Raw genomic sequence first — 27,554 nt, 5'->3', positions numbered from 1 at the left:
CCCAACACTCATGGACCAAACACACAAACAGAGCCCATAAAAAAAAGCAAAAAGCTATTTTTTTTGTCCTGTTAGCTGATTTAGTGTTGGTTTAAATCATGTCCAATGCAGTTATGGCAAAAGCTATATAGTTTGTACCCTGCAAACACAAATAGACACACATAGCCGGTGCGTTTCAATCTAAATCAGGAGATCTTTAAGTATCAGTACAACCCTGTTTGTGTCCAAACAAGCAAATATTTCAGTTTGATTTAACTCCTCCCAGACATTCTTTAAGCAAACCTATAAAACGTGATGAAAAAAACGATTTGAGGATAGAAATGTGTCGCATGAAGTTGACCAAAAAGTTTCAGGTAAAGGGGCAGAAACGCGTTTGGCTTCGGAACGCGGCGGCGGCGGCGAATTATCGTCATCATGTCTGCGTTATTGTGGGTTTGGAGTTCAGCGGCTGACGCTGTTTCAACACCAAACAAACCTGTTTATATTAGCTCGGCGCGGTAAGATGATGATGAGGGGCCCCCGTCAGCTTCTCACAAAGCTGGAACAATACGAGCCTGTGTGTGCTGGAAACAGAGGAACAGACGAGGAGAAAACACACCGGCAGTTTAACTCTTTATTAAAAGCAATTAAAGCCGCGGCACCCAGGACTTAGCGTTAATGTGTGTGTCGCAGGCAGAGCTGGAGAGATTTCCACAATTGTGCCTGATGAGGAGGACGGGTGGGGAAATAGATCACCAAGGGCGGAATAATCTCAGAATATCTGCAAAGGCTTTATGTTTTTTTTCTTGCTGATTAGGATGATTATAGCCCCAGATAGCTTTGTTTTACCAAATTGCAGTTTGATGCACAAACCACTGTTTTTGTTAAAGAGTTCAAAGACTCCTTGGAAGGATGGAGAAAGAGAAAAGGCAGTCGCAGTATTAACTCGCTCCTGTCTCACCTCTTCCCAAATTGACGGCTTGTCTGGGAACCGATTTTCCACCGTGCCCTCCTCCCGCCTCCCCTCCCGTCGCTCCGTCTTGCCCCTCTGCCTCCGCCGTTCCCTCCGATTTCTGCCTCTTTTTCACGTTTCCATTCATGGCAGGCGGGTGTGAATGTGAATTGAGCTGCAGATAAGAAGTGTGCTAATTATGCCTCTGAAAAGGGGCCTGTGAGAGCACTTATCTCTGGCTCCATCTCGTAATGGGCGCTTCCCGGGCAGCTGGTCTCCCCCCGTACCTCAGCAGCCGCCACAGCTCCCAGCAACCTTCAGACCAGTCGCTGCTCCAACCACAAACCTGCTACCAAAAAACAAAAAAAAAAAAAAAAAAAAACGTTAGCTTACAGAGAACCTCTGGTGCAAATTTGTTAGAGATCCCACGTTTTAGTTTTATTTGAAGCGCATCAAGGTGGATTCCATTTTAAGTTTCCCCAAACTCGTTTAAATCTATTAGTGTGGAGAAATTGTGTTCAGTTGAGTTCTTCACGGAGGGCAATATTTGCAAATGTCATCTCTAGACTCTTCACAGACAGGCTCAAGTCAAATGTTATGTTAGAAAATATATATATGCAGGAAGTTCCTTAATTCAAGCAAGCAGTTTTGAATTGAACTGAAAATGAAGTGAATAACATCATGACTGATAAAATTATAATCTTACTAAATGCTAAATATTTAATGGGTTCAAATGAATCAACACTGAAGAAGCAAGGACTGGGTTCCTACGAAGTGTATTTATAAAAGAATTTTTTTTTTCCCCCAATAATGATTAAAATGTAAAAAGGGAATTTTGTTTTTTATTCTACAATATTTAAAAAAAAATCTACTCAATATTGCATTTATGTGAGGTCTTTTTCCAACATGAATTTAAATGATCATTTAGTTGTTACATAATATGATACTTCAGATGAATGTTTAAGATAATATTTTCATTTATTTATTCATTTTATAAAACGTAAATACACAAAAACACCTAAACACAAAAAAAAAACCTAAACATTTATTTTATAGCTTCTACCGTTAATCTACATTTTTCATCCAGATGGTGCCTAGCACTGCAGAGCTGGATGCTTCACCACGATCCTGTGTTGAAGGAAGGCAGACAGCCAAGTCTGTAGGAAATAGATCAAATGTGGTGAAAGTGGTGAATTCGGGAAAAAGGGATTTTCGCCTGTAGAGTTACAGACAGAGAACCTACAAGTTAGAGCAGATTCAGTCATTTCAGTGCTTTTTTTTTTTAAACTTATGATTCTTAAACTGTGTCTGCTTTAGATGTCAAACAAAGGAGCAAAGCTTAAAAAAATCAAACAAAACCAAATAATTACAGGTCTCAAACTGCTCTTTAAAGATTCTTTGCTGAGGTTAGAATATCCCGGTCCAGACCTGTGTAGTCTAAATGATATACATATTAAAACAAGGCTGATCTAAGCTGGTCTAGATGATGAAAAATGCGGTGAAATAGCCCTTTACCGCGCTGTCAGACAGGAAGCCGACTTCAATGAGCTGTTGACCCAATCAACGATAAAAAACCCATCGATTATCTGCTCTCAAATGTCCAGAATGTGATAATAACAGCTGTGAAAATACCAAAATTTGATTCTGGAGAATTTTAAAGTTTTGAATTGAATTTTTATACTCGTAAATTGATCTGTTTTCTTTCACAATATGTAATCCTTTAGATAATTGTGATGGGCTAATTCTTTCATTTTATTTGCTTTCTATTGTTCCACCTGGAACATCCCATTAAAATACATTTCTTACATAAATACGTAACCATAGCCAAATCTTTTAGAAACCACGTTTTTACGGGAAAACAGTTATATTAATACATTTTATTTCTTTATGGTTCCCTGTATTTACACTATAAAGGTGTTTTCTGCAGGTGCTGCTGAGCTAACGGTGCCTGAAATCAAATATTTGGTAATACAAAAGAGGTAGAACAGAATCCACCTTCCATTAATGCACAAAAAAAAAAAAAAAAAACATGATTTTCTCAAGAACTCATATCTGGGAAGCCAAAACAAGTAAGTAATTAGCACCGACTCTGTGTCTGTTTAACCCTGCTACACGCTGCTGCCAACTCATCTCTCCTTGCTCACTTGAAAAGAGGTGTTAGCGGTGAAATCCCGGCTCCTTCTGATTGGAGGATTTTTTTTTTCTCCTCTCGCTCTACGAGAAATCGACGACGCCATCTTTAATGCCCTTTGCTCCAGCGCAAAGGAGGTTGTGTTCATTTACATTTAGCTGAGGTCAGGCGATGTTTGCAGGCAAAATATAACCCGCCCGTAGCCCCCCGAATGAAAGGATCCTGCCAGCAGCGAGCATCGTGGGACGTGGTTGGTGATGAGGATGGAGGATGGGCTCGACTGGCAGGGTGCCCATATGGGGTCCGGGGAAATAATCGTTGGGGGAGGGTGACGGAGAGGCCTCATCACCGAAGCTGGCACTGTCCCGTCAGTTCAGGCTCAGCCCCCGGGGGTGGGGTGTTTCACGACGCAAAGTCAGCTGACCGGCACGTCAGTCCCATGCGAATGTGTGTGTGTGTGTGTGTGTGTGTGTGTGTGTGTGCTCGGTGGACGTCTCTTAGCAGCGCCGTGTGTTCAGAGCAAGCATTTGATCTGGACACAGAAAGGTAGCCGACGGTGAAAAACGCCGTCCTCATTTCAAACGGCGTTTCTGAGGATGGAGGCGCGGTCGACGTTCGTCTGATCGGCGGCTGCTCAGCGCGTCGACGCTTCTCCTGCGTCAGACATAGGTTTCTTGTGTGGAGATCGAATGTGTGCACGCCTGTGTGTTGTGCGAGTGTGTTTGGGAGGTATCTGGAACACAGCCATTCTGTTCTCTCTTAGGGCTCGTAACCACAGCAGGCCTCTGCCAGACCCTAACAGCCCCCTCCTCCTCCTCCTCCTCCACCTCCTCTCTCACATATTCAGTGTTGCATTTCAATCACTCCTTTACTGCCACATATTCAGAGACGTTAACTATAGAGCTGTGAATCTAACCTGAGCCGTGTCACTTTATCTGATTAAAGGTTGCGACTCGCATCCGGTTAATCTGAAAAAACGAGGGGAGATGCTGCGTGGATGGGAGGCGGAATCGGCTCCAGGCGTAACGCGTTTCCGTCTGGCTTCACGGGGGTCGTCCGAACTCGGAGGAAAACAAGAGACGTGCCACAGCAGCCCGTTTGGTTTAAGCCTGTAGAGGCGCTAGCTCTGATCTGAGCAGCTCTGAGTTGATGGCAGCATTATTAACTGGCGCAGGAAGGCTGAGGGAGTTTTTTTTTTTTTTTTCTTCCAGCATGTTAACAGGGGATCGATTAGCCTGGCAGCTAATATTTAGCTGAGCAATGGGAGGTTAGCTGCGAGGTGGTGTGGAGCGGATCGGGGGGCATTCCTTTGACTTGACTTTCGTGTCTAAACATTCTCGACACTTCATGAGAGGAATTATGCAGCGGGTGGAATCAGAGCCCCCGCCGCCGCAAAACAAGCACCCTGGGAGCTCAGCGCACCGCGCGGCTCAATGCCCTCCGACTCCTCAATGACCAGAAGAGCATAGATCGCCGTCACTGCCTCCGACGCCCTCCCTCCCCATCATCATCCTCTCTCTCTCTCTCTCACAGTCACTCACTCACTCACTCTCCCCTGGAAGAGGCTACGCTAATTAGCCAGGCTCTAATGAGACAGAATGGCACTGATCTGGTCCGCCGCTGCGCCACCGGAGGAGGGGGGGTGGGGGGGCGGTGGGCCGAGCAGGGGGGCTGATGCAGTAGGAGGGAGAGGAGAGAGAAGAGCTCGGGGAGGGGAGGGTGGTTGGTGTATGCCATCTGTCACCCTGCACCCGCCTGGCACGGCGGTCCCTGGAGTCGTGGACAACGGAGGGGGGGGGGTTTGGGTGATGGTGGGGGGGGGGTGAGTGAGTGCCATGTTGGTCTTGAGATGCGGAGGTGGGCGGGTAGTGTGTGTGTGTGGGGGGGGGGGGGCAGGTGGTGACACTGATGAAAGGAGGAAGGGAGCTGGACAGAGAAACTGTGAAAGCTGTCAGAAGTTAAGGAAGGAATCTGCTCCGTGGCCGTCGTCATTTTTTGGGATTTTCTTTTCTCCCTCGTTTTACGGCGACCACGCGGCGCACGCACGCGCGGAGACGCACACACGCTCACACCGCCTTGCATCACGCCGCTGCATCCAGTGGCGGCTTAACAAGCGAGGCAGATGGCTGACCTTTCGCAGTGTCTGTTTCGACACTGTGGCTGCTCAGATGTTAGTCTGTTACTGAGAAGCAACTTTAAATCAGTACATTAAACCAGAGCTCTAAAATGTGTTGAACTGCCATCGTCGTTGCAATTTCCAAACATACAGCACACGGGAAAATATGCATATAAATTCAAATGATTTAAAGTGGCTATTGGTATCTTTAAGGCATTTTTGACTGAAGATAAAGGAAATTAAAAAAAATTAACTTAACCTAAACATGCAGAACACTCCCAGCACAGCACGAAAGTCGCTTATCCAATATAATAGCATAGCTATAAACATGGTATGGTGGAATATTAACAAAATACCAAATAATAAAGACACTGAGCACGCTCTCTGTGTGGCACCCACTATTTTACATGATTATAGAGACGTTGGGTTTGAGAAGAGTTGTTTAGTTTTTTTGTTGAGGACAAAACCACTTCCTTTATGACTTAAGGGGAAAACATAATGAGGCCCTCTCCATTCTAGGGCATTTTGTGGCACGACCGCACCAAGCCACCTAAGAAGCACTGTCAGCACTCACACCACTGCTGTTGGTCCACAGACACGTCAAAATGTTAGGTAAATTGCAAATTTTTTATGGTGCAGAGGTTTGCCACGTAAGGCAGCCTTGCAGGACTTTTCCTGTGCATAGAAACATTTATTTTTTCCCACGCTGCGCACACTTCGCTCTGGATGAGCGGACCTTACTATCATTGGCTTCAGGGCTCCAAGATTTACAAAACACATTTTCATTGTTAGTGAATGACGCGATAACTATATGATTTGAAATAAATAAACAAATGCTTAAGTCTATAGCTAAAGTTGGTCTACTTTGTCTTTGTTTGTCGTTGCGACTGCAGAACCCAGGTAGGGTGTAACATTGACATATAATATTTATTGCAATCCAAGCGTTTCTTTGCTATATAGTTATTCCACACATTGAAATTATGACGATTGCTTTCTTAATATATTGTGCAACCCAAGCCCTCTTTGTTGTCTTAATAGTATGCAGAAGGAGCACTTTTATTTGCAGAGAAAAATCTGCTTGCGGCATTTATGTATTCTTCTTTTTTTTATCATTTGGAGGTTCTATCTTATCACAACTCCAAAAGATGCGACTCGTGAACTTACCCGGAGTTGCCACCAATTTGCGTGTCGGTGATGAATGTGTACCTGTTAGTGAGGATGTGGCTGTATTGCACTCAAAGTGCTTTACACTAGTTTGTATGACTCGAAAAAAAAGTGCAAATTCAGTCCGTTTACCATAAATTTCCAGCCTTTGCTGGAAGCTTGCTATGGAGAACCCTGCTAAATGAACTCTAAAATTGACTGTGAAGATAATGTTCCTGCCTGTGTGTCTGTCTGTGGCGTCTTCCTTTCTGTTGGCGGCTCCACACCTCGCACGTCTCTCAAATTAGACAGATCAAAGTGAGTGGACCGAAGCCCCCCGGGGGTCGAAAAGGCACGTGACTGTTTATTAATTGATTTATTTATTTATCTCCCGTGCCTGCTTGGTTATTAGGTTGCCATGGGAAACAGGCAAGGCGAGATTGCCTCTATTATTAAAGACACAAATTTCTTGATCTGGAGACCCAGCTGTCTAAATAATTAATTTAGCCCATGAGTTATCTGACAAACGGTGAGTCCCCCCCCCCACCCTGCTCCCCCTGAAATGAGTCTTTCTCTTATTGTTTAATGGACAGAGGAATTCCCAGCAGCCTTTATCTGACTGTTTAGCACGGGGTCGCACTGAGCATGCTCAGAGCACTTTGCGTGTCTCTTTCCATCTCTCTCACTTACGCCTTACATGCCACCTCTCACCCCATCTGTCTCCCAGCCACACAGCTCGCTCACTTTTCCTCGCCTACCTCCTACCCGTGCAGTCTAAACCGGGACTCTGCCCCGTCTGTCGGGACTCTTCGTCATCACCTTTAATGCATCATTTATTTCTTATTTGTTAATAAATGTTCTCAAAATTTTAGCCGCTTTAGTTCAGGACTAATTTCACGAGTCCTCTCCGGGCTAGTCGGCCTGACGGCGGCTTGCTTTTCATCGCCTGTCGGCAGAAGTTGGTTGGGTTCCTGTGACAGGTGTAGCGTTTTCCTCCTTTTGTCTACCCTGGAAATGTGAGCTATCTAACCCACTCCCACCGTCTCTACTTCTTCTCCTGACAGACCACACAGGGCTTGTTCTGAGGCCCATTCTCACTAATCTGATCAGGCAGGCAAATACGCCGGGAAAAGCGCTTTAATGATCCCCCTAATTACCTCAAGTCAATACCAACTGTATTATTAGACTCGGGAAAAATATTCCATTAGGGTGCCCCCCGTGGGAGTCCCCCCTGTGCGCGCCGATGTCACGCGCCGCGCGCCCCCTACGCTTGTAATTAATTTTATTTACACACGCAGGAATGCACAAGGTCGCACCTGCAGCCCGGAGCCGCCCGACTCGGCCCGCCTAATCAGATCTGTCATAATTACCATTCTGCATGCTTCTGACACACGCCGGGAAATATTTCAATTTAACTACAGCCACCAGCTCCGGCAGATGCAGTCTGAGAGGGAGAGCGAGTGTGTGTAAGTGCGTGTGTGTGTGTGAAAGAGAGAGTGCAGGGGAATCGCATGGGGAGATATTAGGATCTATCCAAGTCCTCATCCTGCTTATGTGCACTCGGTTACACTCACATTATTTTTCCTCCTGATGTGATTCATGATCTCCACACCAGTCTTTCTACACTGTATTGTCCTCATCAGTACTGCAGCCAGTCTTGTCACGGTATGGATGTTGGTGTTTTAGTCGATAGGCTGAGATGATGCCCTCTCCTAAAATCCAGCTAAAAGTTTTTTGGGATATGTTTTCTCCAGCTTTGCAAATTCAGAGTCTAAAACGTTTGCCCATTCATCTCAGAATGCATCTGTGAACAGCATATTTCAAGCCCGATCTGTTTGCTATAATCCATTCCATGTTGACTCTGTGTCTCTAAGTTTATTTCTGCTGGATCGTGAACCTCCACCCCCACCTCAAGACGTTTGCAGCCTCTAATGGGTTTTCTTTTTTTTTTTGTCTCCATTACTCTTCAGTCAACTCTAACCAGCTTTCTTGTCCCTGCTAAGGACAACCATCCTCCTGCCACCATGTTTTATTGTGAGGATGGTGTGCTTCAGAGTTGGTTTTCTTCCACACGCAGCGTTTTCCATTCATTTACTGCATGGTTTTCTTTCAACAACAGCTCTCTTCTTTGTCCATAAAGGCCAGATGAGTGGAGTTCACAACTAATAGTTGTCCTGTTGATCTCTGCAGCTCCTCCAGAGTTACAGTGGGCCTCTTGGCTGCTCCTTTAATTAATACTCCTTTAATTTGCTCAGCCTGCCAGTTTCGGTGGATGACCATGTTTTAGTCGGTTTGCATTGGTGTCACACTCTTTCCATTTTAACGTGATGGGTTAAACTGGAATAGTTTGAATTGCTGTAAGAGGTTGAAAGCTCTGGGTATTGTTTTAGTAACTAACCCAGCTTTAAAGCTCTCCACATCTTTGTCCCTTGCTTTCCATTAATCAGTTTACTGCTGTCCTCTGAGGCCTTCACAAGAAGACTTAGGTTCATACTGACATTAAGGTGGACTCAGTTGGCTTATAAGCTGACCCCTGAAGGATATTGGTGGCTCAAACATCCATTTGGGGCATTAGATTTGGGGGTGGGGGGTGGTGGGGGTGAATAAAAATGCATGCAACTCCTAAGATTTCTTTTATTTAAATAAAATTAAAAATCAAGTTTTTTCATCATTCACCCGTGTGATTTTGCCCAAATCTGCGTTGGCCTATTGCATCCAATCCCAATAAAATACATTAACGTTTTGGGTTGATATTGGACAAAATGGGAAAAGCTGAATATACAAGCTTTGCAAAAGCTTGTATATTTAAAGCAAATGGTTTTAATAGTGCTTGGGGCAAAAATAAAATCCTTTCAAAGCTCAGGTTAAATTACCTTAAAGATGGTTAGTAATTGCCCTGAACAGGCAAACTTATTTCAACTCTGTTTTAGGCTGAATATTTAGTTTGATTAGTATCAGAAGAAAACTTGTAGACCAATTAAATAACTTATTCAACTGACAGAGACAATTTGCAAGTTCTCTGCTATTTCAATCTCTAATTCAATAAGATCAGTCATGATTTATCAGCTTAATTATCCTTTGATATTAGCAATTAAACCCCAGCTTTGAATTAAATCTCAATCAAGCTCTTATAATTGATGGAATCAGACTCTACGTAGGTGCTCTACGTGATTGTGTGTGTGTGTGTGTGTGTGTGTTTGGATTGGGAGCTGCAGTTTCTGTTTGTCTGCTGTTCATCCTGGCCTTGTTTGTTATCTCGTGCGTGCGCGTTCAGCCTCCATCTGCCTCATCAGAATTGAATAGAAAAGATGATAAACAAGAGGTAAATTTGCGGTGGGAGAGCCGTGTTTGAACACTCAAACACTGGCTGCGCAGGCAGTGCTCGTACCCAAATATCAGCCCACCACCAGGCTAAACTGGATTATGGTGCAATTTCAACAATATTAGTATCTGAAACAAAGAGGCACGTGCTCTAAAGCTCCATTGGTGACTCATTTTTCACCCGTTTTGTGCACATGATCCATCCGCAGCGCCGTGTTGGACAAAAAAAAAAAAAAAAACACCTTCACTGCTATTTGATATGGGCTGGCATTAAAGGTAAAGCGTACCAAAAATGTTGCTTCTCCTACCAGAACTTTGAAGCAGTCTTTCGGAGGATGTATTTGCTCTGCTAACTACTAGTGTTGAGCTTCACATTACTCCTGCAGCACAAACACACTCTGGGGAACTCCCAAGTTTGTAGTATTGTTACAGCATGATGTGCAGCTGTGGAGGCAGAAATATATAAACAAATCTGTTTGCGAACCACACAGATGTTTAACGCGCTCCCATTTTGGAAGAAATGGTCATTTGCCTTTGGTTATTCTTTCTTTGCTCCATCTGCCTCTATTTGCCTGCTTGAAAATTCCCCGAACGCCCGAAACCGATTTCGGCAGCCATGACGTAAACGGCCACCCAGAGCCGGTCCGCATTGTTTTCCAGGCGCTAGCTCTGACACGGAGGGGCCCTGGCCTTCCTGCACGGTCACGTCTCGCTCTCCCCTCCTCGCAACTGCGCGCCGCGTTAGCCATCAATCTGTTAGCGCTGACAAGTCGCCTCATTGTATCCTCAGAGGTTGCGACCTCTTTCAGAAAACGTTCACTGTTTGGCTAAGACCTCTCCGTGTCGCGGCTCCAACAGCGATTTAGTGTTTGCCGTGAAGGATTCGCGACTGGAGCTCAGCAGAAAAGGATGGTGGCACAATCTGGGAACCGCCATCTGAAAAGCCGGCACTTTAAAAAGGCACCAGAGTAATGTTTAGGTTGTTTTATGATGGGGTGGATTTTTAAAGGGACAGACTTGGAATGATTTGGAGGACTGTAAATCCAGCCATCCTGAAGGTCTGGTCATCATTTAACCAGACCTGATTTATCATTTTGTTCCCAAGTTTTTTTTTTTTTTTATACAACTGGAATCAGAAAGCGCTTATGAGAAATTACGCAGAGGATAATAAAACTCTTTTGTCACCACATGTGGGAAAAAAAGTGCCCCCCCTCAAAAAAATAACATAATATGTTCAATATTGCTCCGTCTAAGTAAGAGTTCGTTCTCCTGCAAAGACTCTATTTTACTGAAATAAAAGGAGACAACTAGCGGCATCTGTTGAAGCTTTCAGTGCCTTTTTCTGAAGTAGCAGGTTGAAAGAGGTGCAAAGAAATGCCAGAATTAGAAACAGTTTGTTCAAATTGCTTGTAGTTAAAAAAAATAAGTTTGTATTCACTAAAATAAACTGTTAGCATTATTATCATCTTGGTTAATCTGAGTGTTTTTTTTAAATTATGTTTTTATTAACTTGTTGTTATTCATAACTTTATTTTATCACTCAAAAAGTAATTGTTGATTACTTGCTTTTATGTTTTTGACAGATCATCGGATCTTTAGGTAAGAAAACAAGGCTAATATTTTCTTGACGATCCGTTTATTTTGCGTAACCTCCTAGCGCTGTTCAGAACTGCTGTTCAGTAATACGCCCTGATACACCCTGAACCTGTTAGCAGCTCATCACAAGCCAACATAGAGACACACACCAGATAGCAATGCCCACCGTCGCACCCACATGTGGCCAGGTTCAAATCCCCCATATTCTCAGATTTATGTTTTTTGTGAGGTGTGGGAGAAAACCAGAGTATGCATACAGAAATCTCATTTTCACAAGGATGATATGAAAAACTCACTCAGACTGAGCTTTAGACCCAGAATATTGTCCCTGCATGTCAATAATGCTAACCAGAGCTCTGCCGTGCAGACCTGAATTCAACCAGATCATAAACTAATCAGAACACCTCGTTTTTTTTTTTTTTTATCCAGCTTCGACCAGTGCTACGGCTTTTGCATCATTGCGCAACATTGCCGCTCTTCTTATCGCCTTAAAACAGAATCTCTGTCACTCCAAACCACTTAGTGAAACTATTGTGCCACATTTTCTAAATTTCCTTCAATTTTACTCGAACGTTTTAGAAAGTAAGCTGGAGGATAAAAGAATATACAAACATAATTGATCTTTGCCTTAACTGTGAGTAAATTCTTTGTTCCAGGTCCAAATCTTCTGCTTTGTGTGGGTTAACTCATAGAAAAGATGTTATCTTTAACCCGTTTTCCAGAAAATATTGAACACCAATGTTTTTATCTGGATTTCTGCACAGAGGAATAGAAACGCTTGTTCTAAATGAACTAAACATCACAGTCATAGCCGCTGATAGAGTTATCTGACCCTGTTTCCATCTCCCTTCCCTTCCCACCGAATGCCAAGCACATCTCAAACCATCGCTTTCTGTTTGCATACAAAGACTTGCTCTGGTCCTGAAGTGAGCGCTTGGTTACTGCTTATTGTTGCGGGAGATTCACATATGCCCGAGCATCGGGAACATCTCGGCAGTCTGCTGTCGTCAGCAGATGGGCGTCCACCGTGGCGTAATGCATTTACAGCGCAGCCCACCCCAGCTTTGTAGGTCGAACGTGCATGTGCAGTCACTGGTTTGGCACGCTCAGGGAAGACAAACAGGTTTGAACACACCGCGTTATCGGCTGCATTTATCTGCACTGGGTTGTCTGCCAGTGCTGGACTTTTTCCAAGTTCAAGGAGGAGGAAAAAAAAAGACAGTAATGCATTGTCTCCCCCCCCCCGTTTAACTCACCCTGTTTGAGACACAGGAGAGATTTGTCTGGCTGCCCTGGTAACCGTCCTCTCCTCCAACCAGCCAGTCACAACAATAGCCACAATCATTACTTCTGTTTTTTTCCCCTTTACTATCAATTTTAATGCACCCTCTCAGCCTTTTCTGGTCCCAAATTCTGCCTCAAACAGTCTCCATGAGGCTGAAAATCAGCCCTCCATGCTTGTCACGCAGCGACCCGAGGACAGGGAGGGGGATAAGCCTCCAATTGCAAATTGATGGACATCTGCTGGCTTATTTTATTTATTTTCGCGGTGGCCGAGGTCAGCTTGATGGGGCTGATAAGGAGCAAATGAGATTAAGGGGAAGGTGTTGGTGCAGGCAGTGTGACAGACCACTCTGTCCGTCCTTCTCTCTACTGTCCCTGTGTTGTTGTTTTTTTTAACTGCAAAGCCTGCTTTTTTTAAAGATTTTTTTTTTTTTAGATTTCTTCTTTTTTTTTTTTAAGTTGGGGATTTTTGTCAGCGGAGGTTTTGTGGTGAATGGCTCGGTGGGTGGGTGGGTATTTCGGACAGAGCTCTCATTGGCAGCTTGTGACTCCTGCACTCACATACACGATGCACTTCATTGCATCGCTGGGGGAAATCTTGTGGATGAATTCAGCTATTGTGTACCTAGGAAAAATGTTTTGACCCGAGCACGACTGTTGCTATCTCTACCGGGACTAAAAGATCTTCCTCTGTGGTTCATCGGATCTAAATCCGGTGCAAATTCTGCTCTCAAAGGTTTACATCGCACTTCTCGATCGCCATGTGAATTTATTTAAAATGAGTCAGTTATTTAAAATAAAGATTCAACAGTTTGTTTGTTTTTGCCTTTTACAATCCCGTGATCAATTCTGATTGGTAAGGCAGTTCAAATAAGGACAAATCCAATCATTTTTACCTTTTCATTAAAATCATCAAAACTAAGAATTCCCTTCGTTTTTGGTCTGTAAATGCTTCAACAAAAACGTACACTTTGTGTAGGGACATACAATGTGGATAATCTTGTAATTCCTTAATTTTCTATCTAATCAAGAACTCCTGCCACAACCAAACGACATGCAGCCCATGTTTTCCTCTCATACATGATTTAATTCTTAAAGCAAAGCAAAAGTTGAATCATTCAAAAGAGAATCAATCGGTACAACAGCCAAGAAAACCAGTAATTGATGTTGGCCAGCAGAAGCCCGATTGGTGCGTCTCCACAGAAAACTCAAAAGTAACAGGTAGAGCAAAACTGCCCTTGCAAATGTTGCCAACCAGTGTCTCCATATGGTATGCCTAAAATGCAGGAACATTGAGAAAAAGTACCAATTCATTATACTGCATTGTTGTTGTTTTTGTTTGCAGAGAACCACATTTTCTAGAGATCTTTAGAGAGGTTTAAAGAGTAGTTAAGGGTCATTGAAGACTAGTATATGTTCTATCACCTGCTTGAGTTTATTTCACCTGAAGGGTCCATAGTCCACAAACAGAAGCTTGACCGTTGAGATTGCAATGATAGAATTGAAATAAATGACAAAAGCCACCGGCCAAACTGTAATGTGAAGAAATTAAACTATGACAACTTATGTGTTGCTGCCCACAAATGTATAATCAATGACTTGGACACAAGAAAGACAAATACTGACTGGAATTCCAGGTAAAAAAAAACAAAAAAACAAATTTTTCTTGATATTTTGATGAAATAACCTGTTGCACTTTAAAAATAGGACTAACACAAACATATCCACACATTTGAAACTTGTAAGTTTGCATTGTTAAGCTGAGTTGGACTGACGTTGACGGTGGTTCCGTTATAAAAATGCCAAGGTTTGCTTTTGGTCTCTACTCAAGGAAAGTCACTTAATCTTGGAAACAAGATCCAACATTTTCTCAAATAAGATTTAAACTTGAATGTAAGTGCTATTCATATCTTTTATAGCCCTTGAATGTGTTAAGCAGCAAAGAGTTGCCTGAGAGAAATAATTTGGTGATGGCTAAGAAAAAATAAATCAGCTTGTAAGAAGCTGACACATCTAGAAAAAGCATCTTGAGGCATTAGAGGTGCAATTACGAGTGTATCAATAGTCCTAACAAAAATGTACTCTAGCGCCCAACTGTCCAAACAATAATTGAAGGTCTGCAGAGACAAAGGACGCCTAATAGAAGCCACAGACAGTTTTACCACCGCTTAACAGAATTTAATAGGCGTCACATTGTGGACTTCCATTAGTCTGGCACGTGGGATGTCCAGGATGACGAGGCATGTTTTTTTTATGGACCCAACATCACGGCCACATTGTGACCTACATGCAAGGTGATTACTTGATACACCACATGGCCTTGTGCAGACTTTAAAATGCAACCCTCATTAAATGTGATCATATGAAGCCACGGCTGATGCCCTCTCGTGACGAAACGCGCCAAGTTCTTGTCAGTCATTCCTGCATCTATCACAGGTCTACATGTGTACCAAATTATGGTCAGTTCCAGGTCACTAAAAGATCTAATCACACATTTCTGGTGCTATAGAGGTTTTGTCGAAGTACTTTCTCTTGTCTTTACACCCAAATGGTTTAAGATTTGCTCAGAAGTAAATGCCCTCGCAGTGACGAGGTCAACGGGTTAACCGGCCGCGCCTTTTCCTCTGTGTAAAAGCGAGCGCCGGGCCGTGTGGTTGCTCGCCTGGGTGTGGCGTAGAGGCGCTCATCTACAGAGTACTTCACTAAACATCTAATAAAGCTGCACTGCACTTTCAAGACAAACGTGTCCAGTTGATTCCTGCACTGTACAGTGTTATACTATCACGTTTTAAACAAACAACTGAAAACTGGGATTTAACGCTCATTTATGTAAATATTGTGATCAAAATTAAGCTGTGAGAAAACGAATAAGCCCATTGGGGGATTTAATGAACCGTATACACATAGAGCAGAAACTAAATATACTAGACCTTTGACACCTTGACTTCACTAATAGTTCAGTTACTGGTTTTTGTGCGTTATAGTTTCCTGAACTGCGTTTCTCTGTCATTGTTCACTGTGTAATGTGGTTTATTGAAGTGTGGTTTGGTCAGAGGTGTGAATCTTCATAGCTCACTGACTAAAAGAAGGCGTTTTACTTCTGTTTCCTTTACGCACGCATGTCATCTGTAAATTATATTTCTTCTTATCGGTTAAAGCAAGTTCCTCGGCTCTTCTAGTTCCCGGCTTTGTGCTGTTTTCTGACCAGGATGGTTAAACCAGTCGCGCGGGAGGAAAAATCTGTGTGCTGTTTAAATGTCTCCACTGGTCGACAAGCAGGCCTGTTCTGAACTACTTGTGCTATTTATTTATAGAGAGCCCTTAATGATCTACAACAAAACACAGAGCACACTGCATTGAAGAGCCCTAGATTTTTGTTTTCTGGAACATATTGAGACACTTTAGCGGCAGGGGCAGCAAGTTCTGTGATCCAATCAAGAGCAGTCGGTGCTTGTCAGCTGCAGTGGAGAGGCTCGGCAAATTACATTAAACAATAAGGGGGGGGGGACAGATTTACAGCAGTGTGGTGATAACACAAGAGTGCAGGAATGTTAAACATAGAATCATGTTCAGGCTGAAAAGTTTTATCAAAAAATATACATATATTCAAGCAGCCTCGGTCACACATTTCCACACACGTACCGTGAGCATGACTGTCAAATTAGTCTAGGCCCTTTTTCATTTTGGGCTGATTAAACAGCATACAACCTCAGCGATGATCTCGATTAGAAACACCTTTGAGCTCATCTGTTATGGATTTTTCTCTCAATTAGACAGGTTGAAAATTATGCACATTAACATACACCTTCAGTGATATTTGCTGAAGTGTCTCTTGGTAGATTGCACCTCCTGTGCCTTCAGTAGGCACCAGCAAGGGTCTAGAAGTAGTTCTGACTGGATATGTGACCGCTGCTGTTGGCTGAATTGGTAGAATTAATTTATTTAGTTGGTTTTCTGGAATTTGCTATTCACAAAGTTTGTCGCTGGGGCTTTGGATGGTTCCAGAATCTCAGTGTTGACCTCAGTTATAAATCCAGTTGTGACGTGTCTTTAAGGACATACGATCAGCACTGCCAGGTTTTAACCACCTAGCTGTTGATTTGAGGCAAAGTGGAAGAAGTTGAAGGTAGTTTTCTTTCTTCGGTCTTCCGTCCAATTTGCGCAGGACGACAGTTCTACTTGGAGCAAAGCAACGTGTCTCCAGATGTTGGTCCTATCCACGTTGGTAATTTTGGTCAGGTGTGAAGCTGTCTGTTTTGGGGCAGGGCCTTCTGCCTTTAGCCAGCACCCTCTTAGTCCACATTGATGCTAAACTTGCTTCACTGTGGTCAGTTGAACACCGGTGCTCCATTGGTTTCCATTTCAGGGAGAGTTGAGTCTTGGCCACTCCTGAACATTTAAACCAGTTTTCTTCCATATGAAGCGACCAGTTTGGGTGTTTTTCCTGAAACTGGACAAAGTGGAGGCACATCTGATTCTCACACACAGCTGTTGGAACTGATGATCTTGGAATCAGCAGTTGTTGAAATAATTTCCCTCTGGGATTATTAAAGTATTTCCAATTCTGATTAAAAATGCCTCCAAAAGAGTTTTTCCAACTTGTGGGAATTTGCAATTTTCGGGTTTTTTTTTAGATCTTCTCTGGACTTTTCCTGCTGTGTTGAGTCTTGGTCAAGTCAAAGAGAAAGAGACTACCGCATGCAATGGATCATGATCACCAACCAGAAGTTAATAGGCCTTAAAAAAACTTCAACAAACTTAAACAATTTAGCAAATTATCAAATCCCAAAATTAATATGTCTGTGAGTGCATGAGGTCTTCCGACCACAACAATATTTCAGTGTATAACTAATTATTTACATACATGATGAATTTGAAAGGAAATGCTTAATCTTCCTCCATCTGCTTGTTTAATTTGACGGTTCAGAGACAAACGAAGGACATGCTAACTCCTTTCGCTCTACATGTGCATCCTTTCTCCCGCGTTGCTGCCTCTGCCTGGCCTGTGGAAGCGATGCAATTAGACAAACACAAACAAAGCTGTTGAAACTGCCATGGAAAATGCTGACTGTCCACTGTCCCCGGCGCTGGCTGGGAGCAGAGTTAACCGCTGCTTGGCATCCATGTAGCACAAAGCAAAAAAATGTTTAGCAAAATCTCTTTTCGTGGCACACGATTATATATATATTTTTTTGTTAGTTTAAAAGCTCTACGCCGGCCCCCGGAACTGGCAAAGAAGTAAAAATAAAATCCAAATACATGCAAAAAAAACATTCATACTTGTGAACTAATAAACTCTCAGTAGTTTATTTAATCAAATGGACTTCCTGGCATTGAAATGGAGTTCACGTCGCGCCTTTGTTTGATTGGCTCTGCTGCTTTGGGTTTAATCCTGCTGGTTTGGGGAGTGTTTGAGTTGGATTACTCCATCGTTGGGGTTGGGTACTGTTTCTCTGGCTTTGACAAGATGCTGTGTGGTAGTGTGTGTGTGTGTGTGTGTGTGTGTGTGTGTGTGTGTGTGTGTGTGTGTGTGTGTTCTTCAATACCGAATCAGCTGAAACCACAGACAGCCCAACCGGAGCGCCGTCCAAATCCCTCTGCATGCAAATTAAAAACGCAACAATAAACGTGGCAAAGGAACAAGGTGGGCACGCAGGCTTTATGGACCCCTCTGCTCCCCCCACACACCCCCCCACCTCTCCCTTTCTCTCTCTCCTCCATCCTTCGCTGCTCTTTATGTCTCTCCCGCGCTCGCCTTCCTCCAGAAGCCCTCCTGGGTTTGATGTGGCTTATGGGAGGAGTTGGAACAGGGGACGACCAAACTGCTGAGTTATCTCCTGCATGCAGCGCGGCGGTGTGGCTCTGCCCTCCCGCGCGCGTCTCCGCGTGCGTCGCCGGGTTTGTGTGCGGACCCGCGCGCCCCGGCGTAATCCCGTGGAAAACGAAAGGTGCTGCCACGCACTGGCCGGGAGATTACAGCGCCGCTCTGTCGCGCTGCCAGGACGCACCGCAGGGCGGAGAGAAGAAACCCTCTGCAACACAAACACCCTCTCACACACACCCCGAGGCCTGCCCTCCTTCCTCCTCCTCTTACGCCGCTCCCGCTGCTTCGCCAGAGGTCTGATATTTCCGTTTGACTCTTACTCACACACTGACGCTGTTGAGGTTGAGGTCATCATGTCTGACCACGTCACCGAGCCGCTGAAGAGTCCTTCTGTCTCTACAGCTGTGAACCTGCAGTTTATATTCAGCTCCATGTTCAAACGCTTTTATAGCTCCAATATCCTCCCTCTGCTTCTCACGTCGCTTAGATTTAAATTGTCACCTAGTCCGGTGACAATTTAAATAATAAATAATTTTTTTTTCAAATATTCTTCCTTCCTAATTTGTCCACGAGATCTCTGTATACTGTCAGCATGAGTAAACAGGCAAGGAGGGTAGAATATTTCCATCTCCATCATTGCTAAAACATGTTTGTTTTTGTGTCCAGGTTTTAACCACCTCGCTGTTTGTTGACCGATTTTCATTCGTATCGATGTAAAGGTTTACATTGATGTGCATTTGCATTTATAAAGGTTGAAAGATGTATAATATTCAATTGTTGTAATAATTACATGAGAAAATAGCCACAAAAATAATGACATTAATAATACTACTAATAAATGTAACTATTAGTATTGTTACTACTATTATTATAAAAAGCTATGACTTCTATTAAAGATTAATGAGAGGTAAAGTAATAAAAAAGTGTGATAACAGTAAGTTAATCTCTTTAACATTAGTTAATATTGTGCACTTTAAAGAATTAAAAAAATAAGGCGCATGGACACTGGGAAAACCGACATTCTTTTGGGCTAAAACCCTGTCACAGTCTCATTAAAGTGAAGCAGATTTATATTATTATTTTCCATAAATAAACTCATTGCAGCAGCAGAAATACACCGTTTTTATTATTGCTCTGCTTTTGCTGGGGCAGAAAGGACCTAAAAATAAAGTCAGTTTCTTTAATAGTTCGAGAAAACGGAGGATAAAACCAGAAGAGGTTCAGTGAAATAGTTGCCAAATCTCGTCTTTCTTAAATCCACATTGAAGACCGTCTCAGGGAGGCGCAGCATTCCCTGTGTGTGTAGAATCAGCTGCAGCGTTGGGTAAAATAGGATCTGCCCACAGTGTCCCCACTTCACGCCTACTCTCTAACTCAGCCGCACGGCTGCACAACAGGCTGGCACGGCTAATATAAATGTATAAAGGTATTTAGAACTTGAATTAAAACTTGTGATTTGGCATATTTTAAAATATCTCATTATTATTATTTTGTGGAAAACTACGAAGCACAAAGTTTTCCAACTGAATCTATTTATTTAGCTTTACATGCTTAAAATCATTCGCTAGACTTAAACAAAAAGTCGGTGTGCTCTTATTTCTGGATCTGCAGGCTTTTTCTACAACAATATGTAATATAATAATATTTACGGGCACCTTTTTTTTCTAAATTCTAAATATTTATTTTTATTTATTTACTGTTATTTCATTAGGTCCTAATATATGGCCACAGCTTAAAGTCATGTCAATTTTTGTTTTGTTTTGACAAATGCATAATGCAGACCCAACTTTTCATGGCATAACTGAACCTTTTATCTACTTTAGGCGTGAGAGAAAGATCTAGAGCCACAATTCAGTCAACGGGTCGTGTTTTATCCGACAAACTAAATGGGTTTTGGGGAGCGTGTCTGAGCTCTGTGCTTCGTGGCCCTCTGCTGGAGCATCTCGAACACGCGAGTCGCTTGTTTCCTCCTGAGGGTGCTGCTCAGTGCGTGTATGTTGTCACAGTAAATTGTCCCTTCCTGCTGTGCCGCTTGACCTCCAGTCACTCACGTCTTCATCTTCCGCCGCAGAAGAGAAACGCACAAACTGAACCTGCGGTCTGTGTGTGCGCGTTGGTCTATCTTCTACGGTGCTGACGACAGTTCCCATTAAACACCTTTCACGACTTGTTTGAGTTGATTGAATGATCCGAAATGTCTCAGTCTCAGAGTTTTCCGACAGGTTCTTCTATGGTTTTTGTGTAATTTCAACCTTAAAGGTCTTATGTGAAGTAAATTTACTGAACTATCCTCTTCTTCTTTTCCCTCGATTTGTTTCTTTCAAGGGTTGGCTCTGTGAGCTGCTGCGCTGGAAAGAAGATCCGTCTCCAGAGAACCGGACGCTCTGGGAGAACCTGTCCATGATCCGACGGTTCCTGAGCCTCTCACAGGCCGAACGCGACGCCATCTACGAGCAGGAGAGCAGCGCCGGGCAGCAGCACCACAGCGAGCGGCCGTCACACCTGATCCACGTGTCCACCGACCAGCTGCAGGTGAGCGGCACCTTTAATCCCATCTGTAACCTAACTGAGCGTACGCTTCCCGTCTAATTACTGTTTAAATATTTTAACCCACACTAAACAGTACATCCTCTTTAAATCATAGGGCTTTACGACTTATTTGATTTTTTGTTAGATTAAAAAAAACTGGTCAAGCTTAACTTAAATCGAAGAGAAATTCACAACAGAATCCAGACTGTTGCTGTTTATTATAATGGAGCGACTGTGGATGAATAATTAATTATACCCTTTTTTTGCTGGTGTGGGATACAAGATGGAAAGTAGCAGCCTGGTGGCTTATTATGTTCTTGAGAAACTGATCATCAGCAGGAGTAGCCACAACTTTAAAAGCCAGAGTTTTCACAAGCAGCTGCGTTGAAGCAGCCTGGTGCGTGCTAGCACAATGCCTGGACGGAAATAAATCAGCGAGGACTGAAGGAGCAGCCCTCTATCAGGGAAGTCTTATAAGGTTATTTCCAGACAGGCTGACTTTGATCATAATATAACATTTAACACAGTTGTCAGTCTTCAGAATCAACGTTTTCGTATCAACTTTATATCACCAGGTTTGAGGGTGCAAACAAGGAATTTGACTTTGGATTCCGTGTAAAGAAACAGGCAGACGACAGCAGGCAGACAGCAACTGTGATCTGACAAAAATTACATTTCTGTCAGATCAAATCATGATTTTTTTCTCCCCCTCAGCAGTGGTGCAGATGGAAGTGGGCTTCCCTGCAAATTGACCCCAAGCTGATAAAGTATGAATGATCAGAGAGAGAAAAAAGAAGACTTCTCAGGCCTCGGTTAACACGTTTAAGTTCATGAAAGGACTTTTTCCCCCCACAAAGTTTAACCTAAATGAGCATCAAGACCTCTGGAACAATGTCGTTTGTACAGATCAGAACTGAGCAGAGATGTTTGGCAATAAAACATGTCCACGTATTTGAAGAAGACCAGATATGGTGCAAAAGTGTCCGTTAACCCACACGCTTCCTGGCTGTCAGGCATGGCAGTGGAGGGTTGATGATTTGGGCCTATGCTGCTCCCACATGACGGTGGCATTGTGTCTCAGCAAGCTGTCAAAACTCTTCATTTATAGGGGCAGTCACACGGATAATATTCAGTTAATCAAGTGTATTTGATAAGCTGGCTGCTACTTTCCCTCATAAATACAGTAGAGGCTCTGGGGGTGTACTCAATTTTTCACACTGAGGGTTTCTATTTTGGCTTTATTTATTAAATAATAACAGTATGAAATCTGTTGCGTTTTTTTAATATTTGGGGTATGGTAGAAATACTTTTAGAACCTGGTAATTACCAGATCTTTTTTTTTTTTTTTAATAACACATCGACAGTACAGACGCCAGTAGGTTTAACCCCCCCGCCCCTCCCCGACTTTATAGCTGGAATTTAACAAACAATATTTAGACAAATCTTTGTCCTTTCTGTTCCTTATGGCAATATTTTTCACACAATTTAAACCAGACTGTTAGTTTCATAGAAGTTTTTATCACTTTTATTGGACAATTTAGTTGCTAAATGAGTCATTTGATAGGAGGGAGAATAATCAGTTATTAAACCGCCTTTGGAACCGAATCATTTTTGCAGCGTGAATAAATTTGTAAACACTGCTTGTGAGATGCAGAACTAGACTCTCTTGATAACAATCTGCTTATGAGATCCTAAAAGTCTGAGTCAAAAACAAGTGAGAAACACAATTTCTATCCCCTGATTTAAGGTATTCTCAGCTAATATTCCAGGAAAATAAATAAACAACGCTTAAGAGTCATAATGAACACTTGTAAATTAGAACCACAGCAACACTTCAAAGTTCCTACTTTTCACAGGAAGCTGTTTTCAAAGATATCATTAGGCTGAACTTAGTTAACAGAGCTGCTTTATACGAGACATCTGGCGTATGAATAACAAATAACACAAAGGCTCAGTTAACGGTAGAAACATCTTAATGAAGCACAATAATACTCCTATTAAAAGTCCGTGCCACAGCCGACTGCTTGATTTGTTTTTTTGGTTCCTTAGATACACGGCCAGTTGTTTCACAAAGACTCTCATTTACTGGATATAAATAAGGTAATAGGATTTCTTTTTCGCAGCAGATATGGAATGGGGGGGGGGGGGGGTGGAGTTTTTATGCAGCGTTTGCATGCAAACAGGAATGCTTGTAGATGGTTAAAATTAGATTATTTCTGACTTAAAGGTGCAGCTCCTTACTGTCCGTGCAGAAACGGTCTTTCACTAACGCCACACACCGGCCAATTAGCTCCCATTTGCTCAACAAGAGTTACCAGAGCTCAGTATATTGGTTCAGTGAAATCACATCTCCGGGCGCATTTATGCAGCTGGCGAGCCGGGGTCCCTGCAAAGTGCTGTTTTGCAAACTTGATTACGAAACACCTATCGACAGCGTCTGACTCAGAAATGAAAACACAAGAGCAGCCATTTCGCCGGGTCAACAGGGACCACGAGTTGCCCACTCGCTCCCTCTCCAGCCACACAATGAGACGTTTTACGAGTAATGTGTCATGTGTTTACACCGACGGGACTCCAACCGAAGGCAGAGGGAGAGCCAGAGGTAGTAGCAAATCGGCCGGACCGTCGCAACGTGAATTGTGCACAGGAATGAGGTTTGTTGCTGGCTGCCTCTCGAGCCTGAGGACAGACCTGGAACTCTGTTTTTTTTTTGTCCAAATTTCCGCTACGTTAATGTTGCTTGTGTGTTGTGAGTTCCTGAGTGTTTCTACCCCGCTGATGTTGTTGCTTTTACCATCACAATGAGGCGAACCGACGACCAGCAGACAGGTAGATAGAGAGCGCAGCAAGATTTTAATGAAGGGAGAGTTCAGCATTTTGGAACCGAGGTTCAATTCAATTCAATTTTATTTATGTAGCGCCAAATCATGGAACATGTCATCTCAAGGCACTTTACAAAGTCAAGTTCAATAATATTATACAGATTGGGTCAGATTATACAGATTGGTCAAAAATGTCCTATATAAGGAAACCAGTTGATTGCATCAAAGTCCCGACAAGCAGCATTCACTCCTGGAGAAGCGTAGAGCCACAGGGAGAGTCGTCTCTCTGTTCTGATTAACGGTTCAAAGAAGCTAGAATCTTACCTGCAGTAGAAAGACTGTTAGTTTTCTCTTGGCTTTCTATTCCATTATGAATCATGTTGGTTGTGTAGACTGAAGCTGATAGCTAGTTTCTGAGACACCAAAGATCAGTGTGGCTACGAGCAGCTCCAATCTCAAATCCAGTGTGGCTAGTTTACGCAAACACTACTTTGTGACTCCTAAAACTGTAGTTTACACAGAAACTTAACTCACTAAATGATGTTTTTACGCAGGAAATGGAGGCAGGAGGCTGACAGGAACATGTGAACCAAACTGTCTGATGCAAAGATAAAGCGGTGTTATATCAGAAATTATTGAAGCGGTTTAAATAAAATCTACTTTCCGATTTTCAACCTGTTTTACGTCTGGATTTTGCTCAAATGTTTATAATGTTTGTAAAAACAGACAGAAATACTTAGAAAAGGGAGACACATGGAAGCTTGGAATGCAAATCTGACATTTGGGGGGGTCGTGGCCTAGTGGTTAGAGCAGTGCGCTTACACTCAGAGAAGGATGCAAGTACCCGGTTCTATCCCCAGTCATGGCACTCTGGGTCCCTGAGCAAGACCCTTAAACCCCAGATTGCTCCCCGGGCGCCGCACATGGCAGCCCACAGCTCCCCAAGGGTGATGGGTTAAAAAGCAGAGAACAAATTTCATTGTAATGTATGTTTCAATGCATGTTTCAATGACAATAAAGATGATATTACTTATTATTACTATTACCTACTTACATCCTCTGTTGTAACTTTTCTCACTCCAGGTTCAGCCGCCTCAGACACAACAGCAGCTCCAGCCCTCCCTGTCCCTCCACCCCTCCCAGCCTCTCCTGTCCCAGCAGCCCTTGCAGCAGCAGCAGAGCAACGCCGGACCCCGGCTGCCTCCCCGCCAGCCGTCCACCGCCTCCCCGGCCGAGACGGAGGACGACGGCGGCCGCGGCGTCAAGTCCCGCAGCAGCGGAGGGAAGATCTCCCTGGAGGCCCTGGGAATCCTGCAGAGCTTCATCCAGGACGTCGGCCTGTACCCCGACGAGGAGGCCATCCACACCCTGTCAGCCCAGCTGGACCTCCCCAAGCTCACCATCATCAAGTTCTTCCAGAACCAGCGCTTTTACGTCAATCACCCGGCCAAGGCGACGAAGGACCCCGGCGCCAACAACAACGGCGCCGCCGCCGCCAACAACGGCGGCAGCGCGGTGGCGAACACCACCAGCAGCAGCAGCAGCAGCAGGAGCAGCCCCGCCTTCGAGGAGGAGCTGACGGACTTCAGGGAGAGCGGCGAGCTGCTGAAGGAGCTGGACGAGAGCACGCAGACCACCGCCACAATCTTCTCCATCAAGATGGAGGAGCACCTGGGCCGCGGCGCCGAGGTCCAGTCCGAGTCTGAGCACGAGGTCAAGTAGGACTCGCGTCGGAGAGCCCAGACGGAGTCGGCATAGCGACGGGTGCGCTGATCAGAACGCTCTCGCCCACCACACCGATCAGGAGGAGGGAGTCGTGATCTCAGCCTGTACAGCGTCCGGACTGAGGAGACCTGTTTATACGCAAACGTGTGATCACGCCCTGGAAAAAGAACCATCTCGGACTCAGTAAAAAACCAGTACTACTTTTTGGATTTTGTAAAAAAAACTTGTAATAATCACTGTAAAGACTGAAAGCATCATTTTAATAACCTGCACAAAAAGAAAAAAAAAGTTATTGTAATTATGTTGGCGTGGATATTTGCTGCACTCGATGTACGTCGTTTTACACTGACTTCTCTTTTTTGAGCTACTGATTATATTCAGAAAGGAAAAAAAAAAAAAAAAAAAGGTTTCCCAGGAGTTCGATAGGTGTTTACGTATGTTTTTTTTTTTTTTTTTTTTTTTTTAAGCAAATGAAATCAAGGACCAAGTGGTTGTCAAGGCCTTAATCATGAGGTATCAAGTCTGGCGGCCTGCTGGCGGATAAGTTATTCTTTTACAAGGAAGCGTAATGTGATTCTGGATCACTGCAATCACCCAGAGCCCAGGTGCATCTCCGAGAAGAGCTCAATCTGTACTTACTATCTGTTAGGGAAGAATTATAAATATAAATATATATAGACATTATATTGTAACTGTAAAAAAAAAAAAGTACAGTCTTAAAGAAACTATGCCAACAAATGCCTTGTACTATACGGCACTGCCGATGTTAGATTATTTTGCAAAACCTTCGTCACTGTAACTTGTGAAATGCCACACAGTTAGAAATGTGAATGGATGAAATGTTCTTTTGTCTGACGTTATTTATTTGCGGTTCATGCAGTGTTTCTGATGTAATTATTACAGTTTTTATTTTGAAACTTTGTCACTTTTCCCCTTTTTGTTTAGTTTTTATTTTTATTTTTTGTTTTTTTTTGTTTTTTTAAAGAAAAATCCCCACCAGTCTTTTCGTTCCTATTTATAAGTGTAACTTCAACGGGCAGTAAAAACAAAAAGTGTCTTAAACGGAGAAGCGTGCTTTAAAGGTTGCCTATAAAGTGCTGTCCGTCGAGCAAATCATGCTACAAGCTTCACTATTATTGTTGTATGCAATTTTTACTATCATGCAAATAAGCTTAGGTGGAACGACTAACCTGTAGGCGAGCTTAGAAAGAGTGTTAAAAAGAAAAAAAAAAAAAACATATGCAATCTGTGTGAGGTCTGATGTCTGCGACGCGTCTTCCTTTGGTCAACGATCCGACTGGGAAAGCTCCGGCTGTGTAAAGATCCTGTACAAAAAGTGTTTCCCTTTTTTTTTTTTTTTAAAAAAGCCTTCATTTCAACGAGAACACCGGTTATTTTGTTACAAAACCGACTGTTTTTTTTTTTTTTTTCCGTTTCTAAGTGTTTCTCGGCTCGTCTCCGCAGAGATGTTCAAACTAGAAGTGGTTATTGATTGTTAATTACACGATTAAAGTGTTTGTATTGTTACACAGATTTCTTGGCATTAACTTGACCAGACTCGTTCGCCCTCGGATGGGGTTTTTACTTTCTCTTCTTCTTCTGGAGACAAAAAAAAAAAAAAAAAGATAAGACAATGTGAATTGTTTTTAAACGCCCGCCCAGCTGGGGACACCTGCTGTTTGTAATAACTGTAAATATCACACGGTATGGATCATTGATTGTTTATTATTGTAAATATATTTGAAGTTTGTGTAAGAGCTCACAGTACAAGACCTGAACTCTCTGTTGTGCCTCTTCCTCTCCGAGCGGCTGTACCTGGGCTCCTTCGAACTGCTGAGTGTATCTGAAGCACCTGTTCAATCTGAAATAAATAAAAACGTGAGGTGTGAACACCTGGGAGTTAACATCTACAGCGGCGCAGGTGTCCTGACCTCACTGAGAGGGAATTCCCCCTCGCCTTTTCACGCCGTGGCGGGAAACGTGCCAGCCTGTCCTTGAGCAGCCGTACTGCTGCCATGTCTTGCTCTTTAAAAGACAAAAGCAGAGCTTGGTTTGTGTTCAGGGGTTAGGCGACACAACCAGGGAATCTATGAGCTGTCAGAGGTGATGATCTGAGGGAACACAAAGCGCAT

The 27,554-nt window shown here is 43.3% G+C and overlaps 1 long non-coding RNA gene and 1 pseudogene across 1 annotated transcript; one reads left to right on the top strand and one right to left on the bottom strand.

The window, feature by feature from the left end:
- The window catches only part of LOC118556046, a 61,052-nt pseudogene extending 33,726 nt beyond the window's left edge, over positions 1-27,326 (top strand).
- Positions 16-3,487, bottom strand: LOC118560734. Its single transcript, XR_004929560.1, has 3 exons — positions 3,076-3,487; positions 1,219-1,277; positions 16-1,106 (listed from the first exon to the last, which is right to left on the bottom strand). It is a non-coding gene; the product is annotated as an uncharacterized LOC118560734 (long non-coding RNA).
- Positions 27,327-27,554: the final 228 nt, after the last annotated feature.

The sequence above is a fragment of the Fundulus heteroclitus genome, unplaced genomic scaffold (genome assembly GCF_011125445.2).
Source record: "Fundulus heteroclitus isolate FHET01 unplaced genomic scaffold, MU-UCD_Fhet_4.1 scaffold_470, whole genome shotgun sequence".
Classification (NCBI taxonomy): domain Eukaryota; kingdom Metazoa; phylum Chordata; class Actinopteri; order Cyprinodontiformes; family Fundulidae; genus Fundulus; species Fundulus heteroclitus.
Note: the sequence above shows the minus strand (reverse complement) of the source record. Positions and strands in the feature narration are given on the sequence as shown.